This window comes from Gouania willdenowi, chromosome 3, assembly GCF_900634775.1.
Source record: "Gouania willdenowi chromosome 3, fGouWil2.1, whole genome shotgun sequence".
In the NCBI taxonomy this organism is placed as follows: domain Eukaryota; kingdom Metazoa; phylum Chordata; class Actinopteri; order Blenniiformes; family Gobiesocidae; genus Gouania; species Gouania willdenowi.
This window is the reverse complement of record NC_041046.1, coordinates 15262347-15281985: the sequence shown is the minus strand read 5'-3', so window position 1 is coordinate 15281985 and position 19639 is coordinate 15262347. Positions and strand designations below refer to the sequence as shown.

General features: G+C 37.6%; 1 protein-coding gene across 6 annotated transcripts in view; it reads left to right on the top strand.

Annotated features, from left to right (window-relative positions):
- Nucleotides 1-1747: 1747 nt before the first annotated feature.
- chd9 (chromodomain helicase DNA binding protein 9) overlaps nt 1748-19639 on the top strand; it is a 120579-nt gene continuing 102687 nt past the window's right edge. For 3 of the 6 annotated variants that reach the window (XM_028441797.1, XM_028441785.1, XM_028441784.1), the window contains exon 1: nt 1753-1960. The gene's annotated coding sequence lies outside the window, so the exon portion shown is untranslated. Of the gene's footprint in view, nt 1961-19639 lie in introns of all 6 variants that reach the window. The other 3 variants (XR_003673430.1, XM_028441790.1, XM_028441795.1) reach the window with 3 other exon arrangements.

The window sequence follows — 19639 nt, the reverse complement described above, 5'->3', positions numbered from 1 at the left end:
TTTCAAGAAAGTCCTGGAAGCAATTAGGTGTAGGGGACTTGCTCAAGATCCTGCAGTGATGGCCCACAATGGACTTGAACCTTCAACCCTCTGGTTATGAGCCCACTTCTGTCCACTAGGCCACCACTGCCCCATTAACTCTGGGAATATATGGAATTAATGAAAAGTTTGAATATATTTAAGAAAAGTTTATATATATAAATATATATATATAAGTCTGAATATATAAGAGAAATATACAGTATATAAGAAAAGTCTGAATACTGTATATAACACTTTTTTTCTTTCTTGAAAAATATTTTGATTGGAAATATTTTATTGTATGAATCAATTAAACACAAATTTAGTTTTAATAAAGAAACATTTCATTGCGATCTTTAAAAAAAAAAAGAAAAGATAAATAAAAGAACAAAAAAAATGTGGCAGCTCATGTCTATAGAGGTAGATTTGTGTCTATTATTCAATTAAAAAAGTTTTCTTCAATCAAAAATTCATTTTTTCAATCAAAGAAAAAACAGTGTTCTAATGCAAAAAAAAGTACAATAATTGAGACCCATATAATTGCATTTGAACACTTTTTTATTTTATTAAAAATGTTTTTGTTTTGTTTTTAATTGAAGGAAACTTTTTTTTATTTAAGTGACTTTTTTTGATTGAAAAGTTTATTTTTGATTGAATAATAATTCCATACATACCTTTGTTTCAAATAAAGAAAAAAAAAATCACATCAAAAACACATTTTCAATCAAAGAAAAAATGTGTTCAAATGCAATTATTTGTGTCTCAAATGTTTTTTGTTTGTTTGTTTTTGTATTCAAACACTTTTTTTCTTTGATTGAAAATGTTTTTTTTTTTTTGTTGATTGAAGTGTTTTTTTTTTTTTTTTGTTTTTTGTTTTTTTTTGTTTTGTTTTTTGAAAAGGTTTTTTTTTTTATTGAAGTCATCTTTTTTGTATTTGGGCCATATTATGGGTAGTACATTTGTGTCTTTATTATTCAACATTTTTTTAATCAAACGAAAAATCACTTCAATCAAAAATAAATATTTTCAATCAAAGACAAAAAATGTTCAAATGCAAAAAAAAAAAAAAAAAAAAAAAAATGAAAAAAAATATTTGAGACCCAAAAAATTGCACTGAATACTTTTTTTTTTTTTTGATTGACACCTTTTTGTATTTTGCCATATTATGGGTAGATCAAAGAAGAAGAAAAAACGAAAAAAAGAAAAAAAAAAAAAAAACTTTTTCAAACAAAAAATGTTTAAATGCAATTATTTGGGTCTTAAATGTGTTTTTTTTTTTTTTTTTTTTTGCATTCGCACACTTGTTTTTCTTTGATTGAAAATGTTTATTTTTGATTCAAATGTGTTTTTTTAATTGAATAATAAAGACATAAATCTACCTCTATACCTTTGTAGCAACTGTAGTGTTATTAATGATTAATATAAATACCATACAAGCCTTTATAATGTGCTGGTCGTGGCACCATGAGGCCACCTGAGGTCAGTATTTATCCGGAGTGAAGGAGCTTCTCTTCTGCTAAAGTCGAGCTCGCTTGGACATGATACTTCGCTCCATGTGCGAAAGTAAAACCTCTCCTGATTGGCTGAGTGTCAGACGCGGCCATCTTATGCACTCTGTCAACACAGCGACTTTACAAACGCTTTTATGACTCAGTCATTCCTCTCTCCTTTAGCAACGGGACAGCCCTTAGTCCTGAGAGGACACCCTGGAGGTAACTGTGTACATATTTCACTCTGCTCCGCCACAGTGGGACAAACTGTCAGCTGTCCAATCACAGAGGTGGTGAGTGATATGCAAATGAGCCCTTATCACAGCAACGTCAGCAGCAGCAGCAGCAGCAGCGCGAGGCTGTGCGTCGTGAGTAACAACACACTCACAACTTCTCCGATAACAGCCCTGCTCTGATACCCGGAGTTACAGCTTTGTGGTCCATGTCAGGTAAGACTCCACACCTGTGAGGGGGCTTTAATGTGGCCTGTGGGTCCTGGGGGGTGACTTTTATAGAGGCGGTACAGGGAGCTGTCAAGTTCCGGACCGTCAGCCGGTGAGGGTCGCTCTGCTCTGTTCAGCTCAGCTGTCTGATGACACCGTCGAGCTAAGCGACACGAATTCACCTCCGAGTTCTAAACATGTCATATATAGACAATAATTGACACATAATGTTGAACTTTGTTTAAAGTCTTCACTTCAAGTGTAAATTAGCGTCTTTTTGTTCGCTCTTGGTGCTGGTTCTTGTGGTCCTGAATTGACAGCGACCGCTGGCACTTTTATGGAGGTGCGTCAGTAGCTCAAACACATTTAACTCATTAAACTACTGACACTATTAGCGCTTCATTAAACCACGGACACAGTCACGGTCGGTGGTTCAGCCTCGGTAACCGTCACGAGCCCTTTCAGAATCGGAATCACATCCAGAAGTGAAGCATCAGCTGGGAGCGCGTGCCCCCGCCTTTTCACCAGAACCTTAACGCCCCACGTGCGCTTGTGACGCTCTCGTTCGGTCTCTCGTGCCCAGGATAGTGCAACACATTGCTGGATTTACCGGAGTTGAAGTCATCATCGGTGATGGGAAGAGGATGATGATGATGTTGCTGTTTGCTTGGAGCAGTGGTGACAAAAGTGTGGCGTGCGGGCCGAATCCGGTTCATTAGAGCAGGGGTTCTCAACTGGTTTCACATTGGGACCCACATTTTTATACGGTCATTTAATCACGACCCACTTTTTTTTATTTATTTTTTTTTTAGAATTTAACCTCCATCTTTTTAAAAACATCAATCTATATTTTTTTCCTGTGCAACATGCATTTCACAGCATGCTTGTCAAAAGAAAAGCATTTTTCCAAATAAAAGTCAAGTCCAACATGAGAGACATTAAATATTTATTTATTTTTGACCAGCTGCCCGTGACCCACCTAATACATGTCCGCGATCCACTTTTGGGTCCAAACCCACCAGTTGAGAATCGCTGCTTTAGAGCCACCTTAAGGACCAGAATTTTTCCCAATTACAATGAAATTACAATATTTTTTTATCCTCAGATAGTACATTACAATTACGTTTTCAGTTACAATGAATCACAAATACTGAGCCTGAAATAATATGTCTTAGCTTTCTGTTAGCATCTCTTATGATAACAGGTCCTAAATCAGAGGTAAAATACACTTAAAACAAATCTAATTTCTTTCCTATCTATTGATTACCTTGTTAAGCTTCCTAACCAATGTAAATATAGGTTCTAATAGTTTTGGTGTGGACATCTGAGCCTTTTTTGTGCCAGTATATCCCTAAATTTCATTTTATTTAAATGGTAAAATGTGGAAAAGCTTGATATGGAACATATCTTTAACTGTTCAATACATATGTGTAGAGCTGTGTTAAATTAAAATTGACTATTTTTTTATAGAATTTTTATGGCAATTACAATTACAAAGTCAATTATCTATCGTAGGGTCCGAAGGAGTGGCCGGGGTCGGTAACCCATGTTTGTCAAATATGAGACTGTTTGAACTTTGTATATGAGCGTTATCGCGGTTTTCTATTATGGCGTGTGCCATCTGAGCATGATGGGTAATTTCCACATTGACTCTTGTTTAGGGCTGGAGAGTCATCATGTGTATCAAATATGAGGCTGTTTGAACGTTGTATATGAGCGTTATAGCGGTTTTTCTATTAAGGCTTGCAAAATGGTGCCAGCTGAAAAAACCCAGTATCAAAGGGAAAACCAGTTAAAAATCACTCAGTGAATTTGATGCGAATCCATGGAAAAATAACCAAGATACAGCATTTTCAACATGATGGCGAAGGATTTTCCAGTGACATTATAAGCCCCTCCCACTGATCACATAAAGTGACCTGCTCCCATCTTATAAGATTCATCCAACACTTTTTGAAGTCAACACGTCATTTCGTCTTTCCGCTAGAGTGGTGCCCTCTGAGAAGGCAAGGCATGATGGGTAATTTTGACATTGAGTCTTGTTTAGAGATGGTCAGTCAACATGTGTATCGAATATGAAGCAGTTTGAACTTTGCATTTGAGAGTTATATCGAAACGCCATTAACCCAAGATGGCCGACTTCCTGTTTGGTTTTGGGCGTGGTCATACTGTAACCTTTTGTTCATATTAGGGTCAAGAATACATGTGGCGAATTTCATATGAATTGGGCAAACCTGCTCATGAGGTAGCGTTTTGTTTGCAGCTCCACCAGGACTTATTTCCGCGTTACAGGAATTACAAATTGCGATCCTTTGCTCTCTTTTTTTGTGTAATACTGCCGAACTGTCAACATGCTAAGCTAACCGTGCCTCTGTGACTGTTGTTGTTGTTATTCTGTGTAGCAGAGGCATTGGCAATACGCACATGCACACATGACCTGGTGGGCTGGTCTGTCAGTCATTTCACAGCAGAAGAGGACAGTGGCTGACTTAATGACGGACTTTTAGACGTTTGTGGAGGTAGAAAAGATCGGCGGAAAACATTGGTTTCATATGCAAGGATCGGCCGACCACCGATCCCCCAAAATAAGGGAAATCTGCACCGATCGACCGGTGCATCTTTACTTTCAACATTTGAAAGTTTTCATGAAAAATGCAGAAACAGCATACCGACAATAACAGGATTGTTCTCTAACAGAAAGACTCTATTTCAAACTTCTGGATGTGTTACAAGACAAAATGATCAATGATGTAACACATGAAACAATAAACACAACTTTTTAATCAAAATGCATTACCTATTAATACGTATGTAATAAATGAGGCTGAAGGATTAATTGTGATATAGTCTGATGTCTGGTATTCGCTTCATTTTCGCTGCTCTCCTTACATTCATTTATTAATTCCCCTTTAATATCAGAGTATTATATACGAAGCCATGTCTTCATCCATGTGTCTGATGAGTTTCCCAGGAGTATTAAGTACGTTTGGAGCTATAATTGGAGCAAATAAACCCTCTTACATATTTGAATGAATGCTTCATTTGCCTTTATCTTAACATATAGGCCTAATCTATATATGGTTTTATATGTACAGATTGATTCATTGCTTGTGTTTATTGAAAAATATATAAGAAGAGGACCTTTAAAATATCACATATTAAATCACAATATTCAGGAATTTTTAAGGGTGTAACAATACATGTATTTGTATTGATCCGTTTTGGTACAGGTTGTTCGGTTCGGGTACAGGGTTGTGCACGGGTGAGTTCCCGGAACGGAAGTTGCATGTGTTTATCTCCGCCTGCATCTACATGTGCAGCCCGCGTACGTCATGGCTAACACTAGTGAGAAACCAGAGCTGGAGGACCCTCCCGTTGCTAAAGTCTCCTGCTTGGGAACACTTTCGGCTTCCTGGTGAAATACTGCAACGGAGAAAGACCAGTGGATAAAACGAGGGCAGTGTGCCGACATTGTTCAGCTGAGATCGGGTATGTTTCCGGGAACACAACGAACATGCTAACTCACTTGAAAAGGCACAACCCAAGTCCGAATATCACTGCAACAAGAAAGAAAACGTCCTTAGTGCAAACGCAGCTGACTTTGACATTCAAGCAGCCTCTGCCTAGCAATTCAGATCTGACCAAAGCTATAACAACAGCCATCAGAGTCTTTATAGCAGCGGATAAAAGCTGTAAACAAGCTGTGAGGAGCTTATTTTTACAATATTTTTTGTTTGTGAATATTATTATTACCAAGCAGCACATTATATCAGTATAGTCTTTTTTTTTTTTAAACTTAATTTTCATATTCTGTATAATGTTAAATACATTGTTGGTTTACTAAAGTTTTGAATGAACAATCAAATTTATGTTTTGCATTTATAACTGCCAGCAGATCTGCACTTACTGCAGACAATGTGGACAAGTACATTTTTTCTGGCCAAAAATATAAAGGTCTAAACCAAGGGTTACATGCTGGAACTGTGCTGTACTTTTTGTTTGTTAAAAGCTGTAAACAAGCTGTGAGCTTATTTCTATAATATTTAATGTATTTTTTGTTTGAGAATATTATTACCAGGCTTCACTTTACAAGTACGTACTTTTTGGACTATAAGGCGCACGGGATTATAAGGCGCAATATCAATGAATAGGTCTGACTGGTCTCTTTTCATCCATAAGGCGCACCGGACTATAAGGCGCACCGGTTTGTTATTATTATTATTAAAACGCATTAAGCGATACAAAATTGTCAAACTTTATTCAACTCATTAACAATAACTCTCAACATTGTTCAGGTTTAATACAGAACAATACACTCACTTTTTCAGTTCAGTATGTTGAAGCACAGTACTGGTACATATCACTCCACGAGGCACCTGACTACGGAAGCCCTAAAGTGCCAAAAATCCATCAAGCAGTGCAGCTTCATAGTTTACCAAAGTTGTACTACAACATTTTGACATTAATTTCATACATAAGGCGCACTGGATTATAAGGCGCACTGTCGATTTTTGAGAAAATTAAAGGATTGTAAGTGCGTCTTATATAGTATTTTTTTTTTTATCTTAATTTTCATATTCTGTATAATGTTAAATACGTTGTTGGTTTACTAAAGTTTCGAATAAACAACAAGCAAATTTATGTTTTGTGAACCGAACCTTGACCTCAAAACTGAGGTACGTATCGAACCGTGATTTTTGTGTATCGTTACACCCCTAGGAATTTTAAAAAATGTTTAGCTTTAAAAAATTATTTGAAGAACAAATTGTTTGGTGATTGGTTGAGTGATCGATCATGTGTTCTGTTCTGATTAAGCAAAAGACTATCCTATCCGATTAATCGATGGAATAATTAATAGAAAAAGCTATTACCAAATTATTCAATAGCTCCAGCCCTTTACTCCGGTAAAACGATCTGCATTCCTACCCTCACCTATGGTCATGAGCTTTGGGTTCTGACCCAAAGAACAAGAACGGGTACAAGTGGCCAAAATGAGTTTCCTCCATAGATTGGCTGGGCTCATCGGGTGAGAAGCTCAGTCAGAGGTGCTCGGAGTACAGCCACTGCTCCTCCACATTGAGAAGAGCCAGATGAGGTGGCTCGGGCACCTAATTTGGATGCCCCCGGACAACTCCCTAGTGAGGAGTTCAGGGCACCTCCCACCGGAAGGAAACCCCAAGGAAGCCGAGACTATGTCTGTGTGCAGCCAGTGCACCATATGGTGAGTGTAGTCCCGCCCCTTTCTACTCTGAGACGCAGCCAGATGGAGCCGCAAGTGTGATTGACAACTAAAACAAATATGCTCCCAATCAGAAGCCGACTCCTGTTGTCACTTCAATCCATCCCCAATTCTTCACTGCACAATTACACATTAAAACAATAAATGTTGTCAGCATTGGTGATGCACCAAAAATTTGACAAGCAGAACTTTTCAGCCGAAAATAGCCCAAAAGACATTCATTTGATCAGGTGTTGATAAATGCGTTGGCTAATCTCAATCAAGAAAAAACAAACTGGTGCAATCTGTATTTCTGAAATAGAATGCAAAAAAAATGAACCCGCGCTCGTTTAGCACAGACTTTCGAAAACGGCCAATCGGATCCGTAAGCCTCCACGGAGACACCGTTCCAAAACGTAAACGGTTTTCGGAAGTATGTCGATCAGTCTCTTTGTTTTTGTGTGTGTGTCTGTTTGTACATGATAGTACACTGATGACATCACTGTTGATGACATCATCAGTGTTCTAAAACAATGTTTGACAAGAGTTCCACAGTGTGGATGGGGAAAGGTATGGGATGTATATATGTGACCCTCTCTACTTTGCTCTGCTTGTTGTTTTAAACACACTTCCAGGAGACAGGATATATGGAGCATACAGTGCTGTTTAATTTGCAACATGGGACAACAAATAGGTAGCTTCACTCCAGCATTAACACCAGCAGACATCACACAGACTGCCCAAATCAAACAATAACAAATCAACAAATAATCCATTTACAATGTATAATACACACAATATCAGCAGACTTTAATAAAACATACCTGCAACATGGGACAACAAATAGGCAGCTTCTTAATATCAGTTGGTCACCAGTTCACTCCAGCATTCACTAAAAACAGAGTCACACATTAGCAAGTAAGACTACAGTGTGCACAACACTGCCTGCATCTCAGCTAATTAGTGGTTAGCTTCCGTTAGCATTGATTAAGCTAATAGTTCAGTTTCCAAGTTCACTATTAACTATTAAAGAAACACAGCAACTTAAACTACATGCTAACTTTACCATAAACACTGTGTGATTAAACATCATGGTTTCAACATTTTCTATGCACTTTAAAACACACGTTATAACAGGAATGTGACTGGTGAACAGGAGACCAACTTTCCACCAGCAGACATCACACAGACTGCGCCAAATCAAACAATACGCAGCGTTAACATCCGCTGGGATTTTGAAAATAAAACAACATAAATAATAATATTTACGTCCCAAACTTTACAGGAATTTGATAACTTATTTACACCGTTACATATATCTATATATTTTCTTTTGGTTTCCAGAACATTACCAAAGTTTAATCAGCTGTTCCTTGTCCCATTATCAACATTGAAAACAAACAAACTGATCGACAGACTTCCGAAAACCGTTTACGTTATTGAAAGTAATAATTAAAAAATAAAGTAGTTTAAATCTCAAACAGTAAACGGGGATCAATCAGTAAAGGTAAAATGTAACTGTAAACAATGAACCTGTGCACTTCTCCCAGTGTTGTAATATTGTATCAATTCTAAAGTGGCAGCTTCATAATGCAGAAATCACAGAATGACAGAATGGCTTCCATACCTTCACACAAGTGTCTGCATAAACTTCATGGTGCATCCAACCAGTCAGTAAACACTCACCTCTATCGCTGTAGTGCAGGTAGGCGGATGTTATCGGATGAAGAAATTGAACAATGATACTGAATCTGGCCGACAGCATACATTCCTTCTTTTCTGCTGGTCCAGGCACACAAAGAAATAATCAAGGTTTTGTTTAAACTGTCATTCCATCCATCCATTTTCTGACCTGTTTGCTCCTTTTTATGGTTACGAGAAACCCTCTCTTGCTTAAATTTTAAATTGACATTGGCATGTTTACAATAAATACATTTAGATAAATGCCATTATTTGTCTACTTTTGTGACTGTGACCTCACAAAGTAGAGTATAACATAGGTATACTGTCGAAAGATAGATAAAACATATTTAACATATCTTATGGCTCATTGTGTTTGCAAACAATCTGCCATTAAAGATATTTAATAAAATGTATTGTGGTTACTAGTACGTGGTACTTTGAAAAAAGTTAAATACAAAAAACTTTTTGAGCATAGTAAATGAAATCTTTAAAACATTACTCAGACAAATTTCTTGCTCATAATTTGATTGATATACTGTATATTTGCACCACCTAGAGGTCCACAAATGGCCTATAACAGTACAGAAACTCAGCATTTCCATGTTAAAGATTCCGATCTTTGTCTGAAAAGCATTCCAGACGTGAGATAATATTTAATATAAAGACTTAAATGTTTGTGTGATTTTTAGTTTTACAATGCACTTTTTCAAGGAGGAGGTCAGAAAATGTAGAGTTCTGAGTTGCCTTGAACACAGCATTATTGCTCCTGAGGTATTACTCCGTTTTCACACATTCTCATATCACACCTGATCCAGAAGAATAAAAAGGAAAGCTACAGTAGAGGCAAGAAGTTAATAAGTCATACCATAGCCTCATGGAGCTTTAAGAAAGATCAAATCAGGGCTTAATGTAAATATGTTGGATAGCTGGATATAATAGCTCTATAACAGGTGTAAGCACCCACCTACTCCCTCTGTTCACATTCACCCTCATTGTACTTAACGCTGCAGTATGTAGAATCATGAGACTGTAATGGAATCAACCACACTCCCTCCTTCTCTCCCTTTTTCAAAATCACCGGCATCTTATCGAACACGAACAAACTGTGGAGCTCTAGTGACTTTTTTCTTTTTAGCGACTAGTGACAATTCAAGGGACGTTATCTTGTGCTATTGGAGAGTTTTCCGATGTTTTAGAGACTCTGGCATGAATGCACGTATCATTCTCTAGTTACTGCCCTCAGTAGCTCAAAAGCAGCAGTTACCGGGTCCTACCATGAGCCCTTACCCTGTCCCGAAACTCACAGGCGACCACAGCAATCCCAGCTGCAGGTCAGAGCAGACCCACACCACTCCGCATCCAGACTGCAAATTAATTTAGCATGTTCTTTCCACCTTAGATATGCTTGTCTAAGGTTTACACGCAAATTTATTCCATCTTTTGTCACTCTCCCTCTGAAACCAGTACGTGGCGCGGACAGCACGTGGTCACAGAGGTCTGCTTTGAGTCCGTTCCGTATACATTCCGCCCGAGTATGCTTGGGCCTTTAAATTGTTGCTCCTCCACGTCAGTCTTCCTTTTGTCTTGCTTTGTCATGTAACCGTTGTGCCTGATGCCAGAACTTTTCCTGCTGGAACGTCCGCCATTGCACTTTTACTACCCATAAGACGTGAATGTGCATCAACTTTATTCGGCCAGCTAATAGTAACACCCAAAACAGCTCATGGAGAACTCTGTAAAAAGATCTGACTGGCTGAAAAGTAGTGTTACGCTCTTTGTTTTCTAAAGCTTGATTACAAAGCCAAGAGAAGGAACAGAGGTCCCGTGTCCTCTCAGAACACTTTGAATTACAATATTTTGACAGGTGATTATAGATTTTTGACCAAATGATGGCAAAAAAGTACATACTGCAACTTTAAGCAGTGTGATGTTTCATCATCTTTAATTTCTGTACATATGTCACTACACTGTTGCAGGAGATTATACTCCACTGCACAAAATTTACAATAGTAACGTCACATTACACTTTTAGCACAACCAAAATCAGCTTTATACCAATTTTTCCTTTTAATGTCCACCCTAACTCCCTCTCTCCTGTTTTTCCCCCTCACTAGGGTGTAACACTGTCTTTTCTCATTTTTCCCCTGATAATCTTTAGCTTACCCTTCCTTAGGGAGGGCTGGTAATGGTCACAACGAGGCTTTACTGTTCTGGTTGGCTATATCGGATCGGCCAATATTTAGCATTTAATGCCATTAATGTGATCGGCTGTAATGTCTTAACTCGCCAATCCGATCAGTGACATTTATTGTCGTGATGAAACATTTTGTAGATGCTCCCATTGCATTGTTTTATCATCTTATTTACACCGAAGAGTTGTTTGCTTTACGTGACGGCTTTATTTCACTCACATTTGTGCAGAAAAACCTATGAGCAAACGGCAAAAATGTCAATTGGTTGGAGCGGAAAGGCTGAGCACCGGACTTTTTCCACAGTCTACTGGCTCTGTAAGCGGGGGCAGCTTCTGCTTTTAGTGTGTTTGTGTGCACGCTTGTTTTGTTTAGCGGAGCAATGCGCTCTCGTTTACTTTCCCTTTCATACCAGAGACTTCTGTCCATTTCAGGGTGATGGTGGACACAGAAGGGCCACAAGCACACGTGTGTGCGTGTGCGCCCCACCTTCGCTGTGTAACTGTGAATACGGACTATAAGCAACAGCGGGTTTTGCAATGTCACATTCAGGAAATATGTCTTTGCTCCTAATTCTGATGAAGGCTTCATGTAGTTCCAGTGTGGTCTGCCTCCACAGCTTCATCTCCAACTCTGTTGTAGTCGACACAGCTGCTGTTCAGGGACAAAATTAAATGGTTTCATTCACATTTACACCTCGAAGTGCTCAGTTTGCATCACATTTTAAAAAGCGGAGCCATGACGCTCGTGTGTGCATTGTGTAAACCTTTCCTGTGTCTTGTCTTCAGACCGTGGTTGGAAGACACGGGAGTCTAACTTCGCTCCGGGGGCTGAAGCTATCCTCAGCTTCAGGGTTAACTCCCTCAACAGTCATTGAGTATGACATTTGACTCTAGTTTAGTTCAACAGCTGCAATGTTTATTTTGCCAATCACTCAAAAAGGGCATTATAATCGATCTGCTCCGGTTACACACGCTTCCTCACTCCGCACACTGGTTGAGCAGTTAAAGGGCCACACACCCACACACACTATGACAACAAATGTTATGTTCAGGTCCTGCATGGAAATTCTTCAACTCTTCTACTCTCTCACAGTCACAAGGCTGCGTTTAGAGGCCGGAACATGGTAACATTTGATTTTACGTGAATTTGTATCAGGTAGTACCGAAGGAATTTGGTTACCTTAAGAAAACAACCTGAATTCATATGATCGGTGATCAATTTTTTAAACTCACTGATCGGTGATCGGCCCAAAACCCTAACCCCGATCGTGTAAAGCCTAGTGTTAACCTTTGATTCCATTTGCAGACAAGGAAAAATATAAGATAAGAAGATTCAGTTAAGGCACAAAATAAGCTACACAGGCAAAAGATTGTTTTTAAGAAAATTATGCATTTAATATTTATCTGAAAACATCCTCTGAATACTAATTAATTAGTGTTAATACTATTGAGATGTGCACACTGTGAAACAGGCGACCAGGTTAACACTGCTGAAGCAGTATTTAACCATCTCCCTGTTTCCTTACAGGAGAATTAAGTAATAACATCTCAACATTTTTATTTCTCAATATTTAAACTTGAACAAATGTAGTCAAAACAACATGCAACCATTTTTATTGTAACATCACATTTGTTTCACAAATTCCTTCAACATAAAACCCCAACTATAACTACACAATTTTTCTTCCTAATAATGCACAAATTAAAACGTAGCTCTACGTGACATCCATTTACTCTTTGACAGGAAAAAGCTCTGCTTGGTCTTTGATGGGAGTCAGCGTTACAGGTCTCACATTGACTTTAAGGCTAATAATCTACCAAACTAATTTTTCCTTTTTTTGGGGGCCTTAACTATGAAGCTGGATTTATTAATAATCTATTATAACTTCATGAAATCCTATAGGAAAGATAAAGATTTTTATCTGATGGACTGACCTACATTTCTCAGCTGATTGAGGTTGCGTGCGTTGTCCACAGACTGATGAATTCATTCATTCATTCATTCATTCATGCACGCTGTTGACGACACTGACAGCCTCAGCAAGAACAAACCACGTGCTGCTATACACAAAACAGCGATGGTCTTGTAACATAATGTAAGCTACATCAAATACAAATGTCCACCTGTATGAATGCCTCAAGTCCCTCTCAAAGAGTCCTCAGAACAAAACGTTCATCCCCATTTGTGATAGTGTATGAAAAACTGAGGTGGACTAACACGTCTGTGATCTAAGTAATAAAGTGAAAGTGATCAGAGCGCTGATCATTGTCAGATGAATTCATTCTAACAGTCGGACTGCTTCTCTGCCAGCGTTCCTTCCTTCCTGGCTTTTGCTGTGACAACAGTGTTGCTTTAGGCCTGAATATTGGATTTTAATTCTTCATCTTTTAAAGAATAATTGTCTGTTCCTGTATGGTATGTGTAATGTAAGCTGCTCCGAAGCCTGGATCTCCACATTTGTGATTGGTCAGTGTGAACAACGCCCCTATTATCTGAGCGTACATGCAGCCAGGTTTGTAGTACAGCTGCTCTGGTATTGAGAATGTTTTGGTTACGTTACTCAAAATCAAACAAAACAAAAAATGACACCAACATCTTTAGCATTATCTTTAGTGCTCAATGAGTTAAGCCTATAAAGAGGTTTGTAAGTGTGAATGATGCTTTAAAAAGGACAGAGATATACATGCAAAATATGTGTACTTGTAGAAAGCCAATGAGAGGTGGAAGGACTGGAACTGTGGCATGAGGAAGTCAGGGGTAGCACATTAGTTTGCAAAGCTGCAGAAAGGTTTAAGCAGATGTGTGTGACGTGGTTCAGGGTGAGTGAGACCAGATCAGGGATCTGACCCCCTTTTCATTGTCAGATGATGTCATGCAGGACAGGAATGCCCAGGAATAGTGATGTTTGCAGATGACAGTCTCATAAGTGCCTGATGCCCTTTGCAACCGCGTACGCACGTGAATGTGGATTTTCAGCTGACAAACATGAAAACAAAATGGAGAACAAGACTTTGCCAGAAGATTTAAGACTTAGACTCTCAAATCCAGCCAAACATTGCAGAGTTCTGTACATCCTCTCAACCTCACCCTTATTAAAGTTGTATTTCACAGTAATGAATATGTTGTATTACTGCTATATGTTCAATCAACAAATGGTAGATTTATTTCCCCCCCACAAAATAGTGATATGGTTTTGTGTGATTACATATTATTCCTCAACAAAATAGGTAACAAGGGGACACATTTCACTGTAGGGCCACATTGTTTATAGGGATGAGTATTGGCAAGGATGTTGCAATATATGCATCACAAGATATCACTATATCAATATTCTACCCAGTTAATGCCAAAACGTAGAGATGAAAAATCAAGTTGCTGTACATTTTCAGAAGATATTGATCATTCAGAGGACAAAGTCAAAACATCCTATTTATTTTACTTTTTTCACTTAAAAAAAGAATACAGTGTCACACTGCCATCATAAAATAAAGTGCAACAAGTTTCTTTTCACTTAAACTACTGTGTAGAAGTCTGAAAGTAACCATGACAACATATTGACAGCATTGTAACAACTGTAAGTGAGAACATTCAGGATAAATCACCCTGAGTTAGTGACAGTGCACAAAAAGAAAAAAGTATTTCTCCCATTGTGTCAGTTTAAACAGTGGTCTGAACAGAATATATGAAAAAAAAAGTATCCGTGCAATGTCTCCAGCCGTAGAAAATACACATTCATGAAAATGTGAAATATATTGATTAAATATCAGACTTTCTATTTTAAATGGATTAAAAATAATTTATTTAAAATCTGCACCCAAAAAAAAAAAAAAAAAAATCACGATACTGTGAAATAATTTTTTTTTTTTTCAGACCCCTAATTGTATATTACATTACATTATGTTTAAGTGTGCAGAAGTAGGGGGTACATGGCTTCAGGTTCAATGTCTAATGGGGTACGGGACTGTGAAAAGTTTGGGAACCACTGATGTAGGAAGTCCCTCCAGTCAAAGAAACACAAGGCTGAGCTGGAGCACGTAGGAATAAAGCTGATGAACCCTTCTGTTGATGTGAGCAGGATGGAAAGAAGTGGAAAATAATATATTAGTATAACATTTAGAATATGTAAAATCCTCTCTGAAAAACTGATTTATGACCAATTTTCAGGAAATGCATTTGCACAGTGTACCATTTAATCAACTTGAAAAACATCTTCAGAACATTCCATTCACTTTTCCTGCAGAACTAAAGATAATCTACTTATATTGTCACACGTAACTGTACACACACATACACATTGTAAACAATTTGATATATAAATTATATTGTTGTTCTATAAAATTGCAACAAATTTATTTTAAAGCTCATGCAAATTTTTTATTTTATTCAGTTTATTTCCGACATGGTTACATTCACTTTACAAAAATACATTTTTCTTTCTCTCACTGACCACAGGAACAATGTTGTCACGATGCGGAGATGGGGTGGTGGAGGACTCAAGCGCATGAAGAGATTGAGGCAGCAGGCAGGCGTAATGTTCATAGAACCAGTTCATTTATAATAAACAAACCAACAAAAAAAACAAAAGGAGGATAACAGGGAGCAGGAGACAAAACACAAGGAGGGTACATAGACAATGATCCAGCAATCATTCTGTGTCAAAGCACTCAGCTAAATAGTGAGGGAGGCCTGATTGGGAACGGGCCACACCTGGGTGCTAAACATGAGGCAGCTAATCACTCACAACCCAAACACACTGACATCACTGGGAGGAGGAGACACGAGCAGGAATACCTGGAACACAAAGACAAGAGTTAAAACATGTAACCAGAACTAAAAACAGAATAAACAGAGACTCGCAGAACAAAAAGAGGACCATAAGGGCTAAACACAACTAAAACTAAACAGAAACTGACAAATGTGACAATAAGGTTAACATTCTTACAGATTTCAGAACCTGTTTTATGTGTATAACCTTCTTCAACACAGCACTTCAGTACAAATCCAATTCTATATTTATTTCAAACTGGAGTTTTTTAAGAATACACACACTCCCATGCAGCAGAGAACGAGCTAACTGTATGCCTCTTGGCAGACCTGGGACAATAATCATTAAATCAATTAATCTCTGCCAAGTTTAGAGGTACTGTAAATTTGGCTTTCTTCCTTTTGATATTGTCTGTCAGCTCACAAAATGTAATTTAAATCTGTTTAGCACTTTTTGAGATATTCTGCTAACAAACATCTACATTAACAGACTGACGGACGGATGGTCAAACTCCTCCTTGGTGGAGGTCATGAAAATGAACCCAATAACTTTTCCTGCTTCAATATTGTGTTAGTTTTCTTCATCTCGTGCCTTCAAACAGGCTGGATGACATCGCTCTCAGCACCTGTGTGAGCTTGTTCCGTAGCCGAATAAACGTAGTAAACGGTTTTGTTAGTCCTCCAGTCTCTTTGTGTCTGTGGTGGGAGGCAGGGACGCAGGGTAATGTTGGCACGGCTCAGCTACATTTACGTTGGTATCAATACTGTCGATATTAATGGATCAATCCGCACACCTCTAGTGAGCACTCACCAGCAAAAACATAAATTGGTGCCCCTGCCGGCATGCTCTTGCCATGCTTCCTTGTGTGGGTTTGAGTCCCCGATTTCTTCACGGGCCTGATATATTTGGTTCCTTTCAACACATGCGCGTAAACTCGTCACTTCGTTCACTCTCAGTCTTTACGACAGAGCTCCTGGGATGTGATATTTGAATGTAAACCAACCATACAACGTTTGGTAAATATTTTAATAGTAAACGTGTAAATATGTGTCTGCTTTTGTGGTGTTTTAAATCTGGTAATAAAAAAAAATGACAAAAAGGAAAAACCACCGCAAGACGATTTATACAAAAACAGATCAAAACAGACAATAAAATAAATAAATAATAATAATAATAAAATAAATACATTTCTAATTATTTTTAAATAGCATGGTTTCAACCGTTTAAATAGTTTTATTTATTTTATTGAGTTTTTTATATACATATATATATATATATGTATATTTTTTTTTTTTGTTGAACACAGACAGAAACAAAAAGGCACCTTTTCACATTAATACAGATACAGATATACACAAAGGTATACCTTTTAAATGGTACACAAACTGCCGTAAAATAGGCCGACCGGATTAGACGCGTTGAAAGCATCTGAAACGATCATTCCTGCGAAAGCATTGGGCACTGACAGCAGGCGCTCATGCCATTGCAGACATTAAATGGGTGCTCACGCAGCTTCAGAAGGATTCGGTAGCATACTCGTAGCTTCCTCTTGAAGATACTGGGTGTTACGCCCTTGCTGTGGCTTCATATGTCTACAGGAAGGCCTGGACAGCGTCTGAAGGGGACATAAGAAAAGACGATGATTACTGACACAAACACCTGCAAAAAAACCTGCACATTTTTGTCTCATTTGAACACTTCCTTCATATAAACAAAGCTACAAAGTTCCTAACGGAATTGGCAGTGTTACCTGTTAAGGAACTATACACCTCTGCACCTAAATGTTCAATATTTATTGAAGTACAATTTTTTTTGTCGAGACTTGTCAAGATTTATTGTTTTGGTTGTGTGTTTTTTATTTGAGTGTTTTGTTGTAGACTATTTTATTGTTTTTGATTATGATTTTTTATTCAGGAGTCCATTTTAAACACAAAGAAGGGTATATATAAGAGTGTATATCAGTGTGGGAGGTCTGGAAAATAAAAAAGCAAAAATACAAATCAATTTAAAAAAGATACAAAAAGCACATTGGGGATTGCATATAGGAGAAAATAACGATTATTACTGATCTTTATCACTATCTGCACTGTAAATGAAATTAGGGAGTATTGCCTTTCTTGAATCAGTTATTTGGAGGGGTGGGGTTAGTTGTATTTATCAAGTTTAGCTGTAAATAAAAATAAAAAAGACTGGAGAAGTTACTTATGTTATATAAGTTTTACTTCAACTTGCTCCTTTTCGGACACTTCATTTCGAAATGTTCACGTATGTGTTTTTTTATGGTTTGCATATATGTTCGGGGGGTAAAAAACTCAAACTCATGCCTATTTTGATGTTAGTGGTGTTTTTATTCAGCATAGGATGCAAGTCAAATGCAGGGATAACGCACGGACACATGCAGTACATATTACAGCTATTTTGAATCTCTACGGTACCCACAACACTGTGGAAGAAAAGCAGAGTACTTGGAGTAAGACAATGCATGCTAGGGCAGAATATACAAAGTTACCAGAGAGATCCAGTGCCATGGGAGCTCTAACCTTATACCACAAGGCTGACCTTTAAATAACAATCAGAAGAGTGTTTTGCTGTTATCATACAATAATTATATAATCCTTTATACCCGTGTTGGCATTATGTATGTTTATCAACAAATTATTTGTTCAATATGAGTTAACTGGTAAAACGTTTCCAGGTGCCAAGGCTTGTGTACATGTGTAATCTGCTGTTTCCTTTTTTTTAAATTAGATTTTTACTCTTTGAAGCAATTAAACCTATATCATAATGAGAAGATCACTGTGCACCTTGCTACTCGCAAATATAAGAAAACAAGTGCATTGTTGTCTCAGGTAGGGGTGGGCAATCTGGATCAAAACTCTCAATATTTTTTCTCAAAAATGGCGATCCATATAATATAAATCTCAGTAATTTTAATTCAAATGAAGTCTAACTAGCAAGACAATTCAGGGTTAAATTTACTGAAGCAAAATTCCACACAAGCACATTTATTAATAGTTGGTTTGGTTGATCAATTAAGGAAACCTTGATCTGGGATGTCAAGTTTCTATTTTGTAAAATAAAAACATTTTTGGTCATAAATATTCAATTTTATTAAATATTTCAATATGGGCACACCAATCAAGGTTACTGTCGAATAGGCATCATATTTAGAATCCCTGAGCTCCAGAACCTTAGAAATGTGTTTTTAAATTAAATTGTGTGACTTTTGGTGGGCTAGTAACAGAAAAACCTGTTTTTGGGTGTCCGCCATTTTGAATTGTCCAATACCGCGACCCCGTTAAAAATTGGCACCGGCTCCCGCCAGATTTGAATTCAGCAGGTGAAAAACTGCAAGTATACTAAATTTCATGCTTGTAGACAAATTTGAATTCCTCCCCTAACAGACCACACTACTATAAGGGACAGCACATGTGAGTGAGTTCTGTAGTGTGGATGTCTAGGGGAAGGTCTGCATTAGGACGCACTCAGAAATCCATCTAAATGCGCTTTTCATGCTGTTCTGAGAAGTAGTGAAAGCAGCAACTCCTAAAACAAGTATTTTAATATAAAATAAGCTTTTTTATTTATATATATATATATATATATTTATATATATATATATATATATATATATATATATACTGCATATATAAATAAATGTGTGTGTAATTTTTTATATCACCAAAATGGAAAACTCTAGTCTTCAGTTTAAATTGCAAGTCAGCAATCTATGCTGTTCCACTGCTCTGTGGTTGAACAGCATACATGTGCTCGTGCAAAGCCTCCTAGGCCACTGTCCTTAGCTGTTGAAATTCTATCAGCTGTCT